The sequence below is a fragment of the Macaca thibetana genome, chromosome 7 (genome assembly GCF_024542745.1).
Source record: "Macaca thibetana thibetana isolate TM-01 chromosome 7, ASM2454274v1, whole genome shotgun sequence".
Classification (NCBI taxonomy): Eukaryota; Metazoa; Chordata; class Mammalia; order Primates; family Cercopithecidae; genus Macaca; species Macaca thibetana.
The window spans coordinates 19,598,055-19,606,159 of NC_065584.1; the positions used below are offsets into that span (position 1 = coordinate 19,598,055).

Genomic DNA, 8,105 nt, shown 5'->3' on the forward strand with positions numbered 1-8,105 from the left:
CCCAGGGCCTCACTGCTCTGTGCAGCCTCTAGACACTGTTCCCTGCATTCCAGCCACTCTAGCTCCCACCATGGCTAAAAGGGGCCCAGGTACAGCTGTGGGCACTGCTTCAGAGGGTGCAAGCCATGAGGCTTGGTGGATTCCACATGGTGTTAAGCCTTCGGGTGCACAGAATGCAAGAGTTAAATCTTGGGAGCCTCTGCCTAGATTTCAGAGGATATATGGAAGAGCTTGGATGTTCAGGCAAAAGCCTGCTGCAGATGCAGAGCCCTCATGGAGAACCTCTACTAGGGCAGTGGAGAGGGGAAATGTGGGGTTGGAGCCCCCATATGGAGTCCCCACTGAGGCACTGCCTAGTGGAGCTGTGAGAAGAGGGCTGCCATCTTCCAGACCTCAGAATGATAGATCCACCAGCAGCTTGCACTCTCAGCCTGGAAAAGCCACAGGCAGTTAACACCAGCCTGTGAGAGCAACTGTGAAGGTTGAACCTTGCAAAACCATAGGGGTGGAGAGGTCCAAGGCCTTGGGAGCCCACCCCTCATGCCAGTGTGCCCTAGATGTGAGACATGAAGTTAAAGGAGATTATTGGAGCTTTAAGCTTTAATGATTGCCCTGCTGGGCTTTGGACTTACATGGGGCCTGTAGCCCCTTTCTTTTGGCCAACTTCTCCCTTGTGGAATGGGAGTATTTACCCAATTTCTATACTCTCAGTATGTCTTGGAAGTAACTAATTTGGTTTTGGTTTTACAGGTTCATAGGTGGAGGGGACTTCTCTTGTCTCAGATGAGACTTTGGACTTTTGAGTTAATGCTGGAATGAGTTAAGACTTTGGGGATTACTAGGAAGGCATGATTGTATTTTGCAATGTTGGAAGGACATAAGATTTGAGAGGGGACAGAGGTGGAATGATATGGTTTGCACATATGTCCCCACCCAAATCTCATGTTCAATTGTTAACCTGGATATTGGAGGTGGGGCCTGATGAAGGGTGATTGGATCATGGGGGTGGTTTCTCATGAATGGTTTAGCACCATCCCCTTGGTGTTGTTCTAATGGTAATGAATGAATTATCATGAGATCTGGTTGGGGTTTGTTTTTTCTTTTTTTTCTTTTTTTGAGACAGAGTCTTGCTCTGTCACCCAGGTTGGAGTGCAGTGGTGCAATCTTGGCTCACTGCAACCTCTGCCTCCCAAGTTCAAGTGATTCTCCTGCCTCAGCCTCCTGAGTAGCAGGGATTACAGGCGCACACAACCACACCCAGCTAATTTTTTGTTTTTTTAGTAGAGACGAGGTTTCATCATGTTGTTCAGGGTGGTCTCAAACTCCTGACCTTGTGATCTGCCTGCCTTGGCCTCCCAAAGTGCTGGGATTACAGGAGTGAGCCACTGGGTCCAGCCTGATCTGGTTGTTTTAAAGTGTGCAGTGCCCTCATCAACTCTCTCTTGCTCCTGCAACCACAATGTGAGGCACCTCCCTTCCCCTTCACTTTCTGCCATGATTGTGAGTTTCCTGAGGCTTCCCCAGAAGCAGAAACCACTATGCTTCCTGTACGGCCTGCAGAACCTGCCAATTAAACCTCTTGCTTTGTAAATTACTCAGTTGCCAGTATTTTTATAGCAGTGCAAAAAGGGATTAATACATACACATATATATTCAAAAATATAAATTTAAATAATAAACATATCCAATTCAACTTTAGAAGAACTTAACCTCTTCTAGCTTAATGTATAGCTTCTTTTCTTCCATATTAAGAATTGTGATTTTCAAGAAAACAGTAGATGATAGAATTCGAATAGGACATAATCACTCGTTTCTTTTATCCTCCATTACATACACAATGATTATTTCACAATACTGCTATCAATACTAACCCACCATAAGATTACTGAAAACAACTTAAAAATTATGTTTATGCTCTTCCCAACTTTTCCCATTTTTTAGTTATACCATAACTATATTGCCATAGTGTATAACTATTGCATATCATAATCTTGCCTTTCATACTTTCATTTTGACTTCATTCTATAAGTAGTTATGTATTTAACGCTCACTACCAGTATTCATGTTGATGCCTCTTTACATGTTGAATGTCCAAAGTTTGTTCTCCAGTGGATTCTTCAGGAAAGGTTTAAGGGAAAAATATTCTTTGAATTCCCAGATGTTGGTAATAGCTTGCCTACAGCTTTTAACCTAATCTTGAAAGTCAGTTTGGCTGGGTATGAAAATTTCAGGTTGCATTCTTTTTTCCTTCAATATCTTAAATGTATCAGTTATCTTCTGGCATAAAATGTTGTGCTTGAAAAATCTGATGACAGTCCCTTTTCTTTCCATTATAAGTCTACTTGAGCATCTTCTTTTGATGCTCACTGATGAGCTTTGTTAAATACAAGAGCCTGTTCTAACATTACCTTAGGATTTATGAAAGAGGATCATGTCCAAACTTGGAGGGAACCTGAGAAGTATATGAAATGCATTATGAGGTGGTGAGAGGGGATCTACACATGGCTTTGTAGAAGCAGTGGTCCAGAGCATGGATGCAGGGGCAAGTGAAAGACACCACCAGCAGAAAGTCATTTACATACACACATTCCTTGGGAATTCTAAAAAATCCCCTGGGAAACTCTGAAGAAATGTAGATTTCTGATAGTTCATGCAATAGGCTTAGCAATACTCATATTTTGAATACAAAAGGAAATAAAATATTTTTCTGTTATAGGTTGCCATGTCTGGTAATAGGCTGGGCACATTGGAAAGAGGTTAGAAATGTGACTGGAAATGAATGCAAATATGTCTTCTATACCAGTATTGATTAGCTAGAATATATAATAAAACAGAGGCCTCATTAACAGTAGTAACCAAAAATTTTTTTCTTAAAGAAATAATCCAAAAAGAAAGAAATAATCCCAGATTTCTGATCCTAGAAAGCTAGTAAACCAAGTTAATACAAAGACTAGCATAACGTGTAGAAATGCAGGATACAATCTATAATATATAGCAATTTTTAAAAAAATGCTTGCTGAATTCACACAAAAGAAAACCTACAGGTATAAAAAATAAATAAGGAATGGGAAAACAGAACTATAGGTCCAGAGGGTGTTACAAGCAAGATCTAACAATTCTTCAAACAGTAATTCTCCAGTTACAGAAACTGGTTCAATAAATAGAAAAAGGGGGAAAAATATCCATCTTATTTTATGCCATATAATCTCTATACATGTGGTGAAAGCATTTGGTCAAATCCAACACAAATTCATAATAGACACTTATAACAAATTTCTTTAGCCTGAGAAAGGAGATTACTAAAAAAAGCAAGAACAAATACCATACTTAATAGTGAGAACTGACAAGGATGCCTGCCTTGGCAATTTCATTCAGTGCTATTATTCTGGAAGTTCTAATTGGCATAATAATATACGCAAACAGATAAAAGTTAAAGAGTTATGTAAAGAAAATCAAATTTTTATTGTCTGCAAATAAAATTAGTATCTCTGTAAAAATCAAAGTAAAGTTAAAGACAAATGACTAGAATTAATAAGAGACTTCATCAAAGTTGCTAGATACTAGATTACCTTATAAAAATGAATTAATTCCTCTACACCACCAATAAACAATTAAAGGATAAATTTTTAAAAATACCATTTACAGTATGAAAAATCTATTAGTGACCCAGAAATAAATCTACTAGAGGTGGCTAAGATCTTGATGGAGAAAATTGTAAGTTCTTATTGAAGGGCATAAAAAATTTACATGAAATAGAAACATATGCTAACTTCCTGGATGGAAAGTCAAAAATATGTAAAATCTCCCAAAGTTTATCTATAAAGTTTAATGCAATTCCAATTAAAATTACCAGAGTTTCCTCACATAACTTGATAAACTTATTCTAACATTCTGATAGAAGTGTGAAAGGCCAAGAATAACAAAGACAATATTGAAGAAAAACATTCATAAGGGAAAGTGAACTTTCTTTACCAGATACAGGGATTTATTATAAAGCTATTTTATAACGCTGTTATAACACTATTCACACAGTGTGGTTATGGTGCAGAAATAGATACAAAAGACCAGTAAAAGAGAATAGAAAGTGTAGATCCAGACTTAGGTATATACCAGAATGAAGCAATATTAGGAAAGTGTTATTGCATAGAGAAGAGAGAGTGGTTATTCAATAAATAAATGGTTCCAAAAAATTGGCTTCCTGTATGGAAAAATATAACAATATAAATTGGATCTAAATTGGATCATATAAACATATAAATTCAATTGTTACCCACAGCACTTGCTAAAATAAATTTCAGACAGTGCTCTGAGTGACTATCATAGGCTCTCCCACCTATGGAAGTGGCATGCCTGTCACCTACATGATGATTTATGATTGACATGAGGAAATAGGGGAAAGATGGTCCCTGGCTGAAGGACCAATGTTTGCCCTGATGAAGAAAGAAGCAAGCTGTGGATGAGGAGGCTGACATCACTGAAGCTTGGCGAATGGGGTGGGTGGCCACAGTTGAGATGTGAAAAGCTCTAGTAGGCCATGTTGAGTTTGCAATCTGTCCTAAGAGCAAATAGAAGCCAGAAGAGTTTTCAGTGGGACAAGCACTGACTCAATTTTTAAAAGATCCTTCTAGCTGCTACGTAAAGGATGAATAAGAAGGTCAGGAGTACATGTGGAAAGACCTATCAGTTGTCCAGAGACAGACTGTGGAGGTGGCTATGGCATTATGAGAGAGTTAGACGTTTTAGAAGAATGGACTTAAAATGGGACATGGTTACATGAGCAGAAATATACCGCTATCCCTTTGTATCTATGGGAACTGGCTCCAGGACTCCCTGAGGATACCAAAATCTGTGGATGCTCAAGTCCCTGAAATATAATGATGCAGTATTTGCATATAGCCTGTGCTCATCCTCCTTTATACTTTAAATCATCTTTAAGGTTACTTATAATGCCTAATACAATGTAAGTGCTTTTAAATAGTTGTTATACTGTATTGTTTAGGCAATAATGACAAAAAAAGTTGCACATGTTCAGGGCAGGGGCAAACATACATTTCTTTTTAAAATATTTTTGATCTGAAGTTCTTTCAATCCTTGGATGCAGAACCCACGGATACGGAGGACCAATTGTATTTTGTTACAGTTCTTCCCCAATTTCAGACAGCAAGGCTAAAGCCCCAAATGAAGAGACACTTTCAAAGGTTGCAAAAGACAACAAAAATTTTATTTTGGGTAAGAACTGTAACAAAAGATCAAGTAAAAACTCAAGTAACGGGTAGACTTTACACTTGGGTAGAAAGATGGAGAGAATACCAGAATCACTGGAGAGCTTTGTTCAAATTATATATATTATGGACATATCAGGCCTCCAATTCAGGCATCAAAAATTCTACTGGGGGAAAAATTAGATGGATTATTGAGAATTTAGTATCACAGCCACAGCATATGAAAATCCAACCATAGAGTTGGCTTAGTACTTCTAAGAAAAGGCATACTAACAATTCCTAGGGAATGGTAGGAAATGGTTGCCTTTATAGACTGAGCTCTTTGCAATTATCAGAAAAATATTTGCTTCATTGTTTGATCTCCAGTGATCCATAAGAAAGTAAAGGGCAAAGGGAAAGAAGGTGGTAAAACTCCAAGTCAGGGACAGCTGCAAGAATACTGGAGAGGACTGGCCAGGCATGAAGGGCTGCAGCCTTGGCCACTGTGGCGGACTGCATGAATATCGTAACTAGACACCCAAGTCAATATCACTAGCAATCTCATTTGGAAATGCAGGACCTGGACTCGTCAACATTTTCCCAGCATCCTATAACTCCAGGGAATTTGTATGGAGTAAGGGAGGGTGCCCTAGAATCACTGATGCATCAAAAACTCATGGGGTGGGAAAACTTTCTCAAAGTGAAAGTTTTGAGATATCCCTACGCCTAGCCCCACTGAGAATCATGGCTGTAAAACTTCTGTAGCCTCTTTCCGAGGAAGGGCCCTGTTGTAGGTTTTGAGTTATCCAAGATTTTTTATAGTAACATTGAAATAGCCCACATTCATTATTGTGTAGTTATCCAGGTACAAATAGATTCGATTTGGAAGGGACCTTCAGGACCATCTAAACCTCATTTTACAGATAAGAAAACTAAGAATTTGGCTAAGGTCACATAGCAAGAGTGTAGTGTGGTATCTTTGGTACTAAAATTCAGGTCATCTGCCTCCCACCTCATTACGGCATCTATCACACACACTTCTATTCAGTCAAGCTACCCTGACCCAAGAAATAGAGCACATTCTATTTCTAACCTCCTGCTGTGAAATGCCAACTGCTTTTTCAGTCTGCATTAAACTATGGAGCCGCGTCATGAATGTGCCATTGGAGAAATACAACAGGATGAATTCTCAACTTTCAGGCTCCCTATTGTCCTCATATATATTACTCCAACTCTCCAGAGGGAATTTGTGTTTCAACGGGTGAGTGAAATAAATCCTGAATAGCCGTTACCTCATGTTAACAATGGCTTGGGGATAAACATCCAAGGATTGCAGGATTCCTCTAGCAGGGACAGCAGCTTGTTTTTCACAAGGCTTGTTTCTAGAAATGGACATGGAAAGGGAAAACAACTTACTCTTGTTTGTTTTTGATCAAAAAAGTGGGCAAATTTAAAATGCATTGGTATGTGTCCTTATACATTTGTGTCTTCTGGGTCTTTCTTGCAAAACATTCTATGTGGCTCCAGTCATTCATACATAGACCTGCAGTGGTGTTTCCCAAAGTGACTCTTAAGGAATTCTGTTTCTTTGAGATACTTCATGAGAGTATACAGAGAGAGCTGCAGCCTATATCTTGCCTCTAGAAACATCACCTTTCTCATTAGCAGATAAAAGGCCTTGGAAGTCCTTTTATTTAGCCCATTTTCCAAACTTCTTTGATCATGGAACTCATGTTGACTTTTTTCATGTACCCACCTTAGAACTCAAGTTTCACGGGACACTCTTGGGAAGTCCTGGCTTATGAGTATCCTCCAGGAGTTTAACACCCTGGAGGGGGATTTTTGGTCACAATGGCTCTCTGTAGAACCTCATAAACGCAGTTCCAGCTGTAAGCCTGACACCAAGGTGACCACCGACATCAGCAAATTCTCTTTTGTCAAAATGTGACAGTATCTTTCAACTTTCCCCCTACTCCTGAATGTCTAAAGAACTCTCAGTTCATATTAGCCATCACCATGGTTGAGATCCAGACCTCTGCAGAGACAATCTTGATCCTCCAGCTCCCGTTTCACATTGCCCATGTCACCCTCGGCACTGAAATCCTTACCTCAAGCACTGGGAATTCAGGCCATGGAAGATTAGGAGGTTCACAGCAGGTTGCTTTGCCTTTTTTCCCCCTATTCCTTTTTGCATTTTCTTCTGGGTCTCTCAAAGGCCATCTAATTCTTCTCTGTCATACGCATAGATTTTGGAAACTACTTTGTTTCCTAAGCATACGCCTGAGAGGACTCACCCCTTACCCCCAGCAGCTTATCAAAGTATTTCTGTATTTCTGTCAAACTAGTGGAGTGTGCCTCCAAGAAGAATTCTGATTACATTTTCCCATGTCGTTGTTATGGAAACTGTATCTATATAAAGTGGGAAGATGCCAATAAGGGTCCTTGCTCCTTGACTGTGAGCTCCCCTATCTTTTATCTCTCTGTTGGTCTAGACGTGTGGTAATCAACCCTGGTTGCCCATAACAGCCTTGTGAGCAGCCTTCAAAATACAGATATCTGGGCCCCAATTTCTGAGATTCTGATTTAAATGGTGGAGTCCATGCATCGATTTTTTAAGCACCAAGGCAATCCCATTGTGTGCATATCAGAGTACAATATGACTGATTGAGAACATGGAGTCAATGGAAGTTGAAAATGCCATTCATTGTCAAATCATCATAAAGATGAAACAACTACTCTGCTGATAATACACCTGATCACCCAAGTACCTACTCAGCTATTCTGATCACCCACAGCTCTTCAGGTACAGCTTTTCTTCCAGATGCTCAGCAAAGCATGATAACATAGTCATTTATTCCTGCTCCTGCTCATTGATCTCCAAGCTTGTGAGAGTGGGAAAATAAG

The 8,105-nt window shown here is 39.5% G+C and overlaps 1 long non-coding RNA gene across 1 annotated transcript in view; it reads right to left on the reverse strand.

Moving 5' to 3' along the window:
* Nucleotides 1-7,045, reverse strand: part of LOC126958205 (uncharacterized) — a 69,546-nt gene extending 62,501 nt beyond the window's left edge. The window contains exons 1-2 of the long non-coding RNA XR_007727145.1: nt 6,958-7,045; nt 6,494-6,583 (exon numbers count right to left, since the gene is read on the reverse strand). This is a non-coding gene — a long non-coding RNA (uncharacterized LOC126958205). The remainder of the gene's footprint in view (nt 1-6,493; nt 6,584-6,957) is intronic.
* Nucleotides 7,046-8,105: the final 1,060 nt, after the last annotated feature.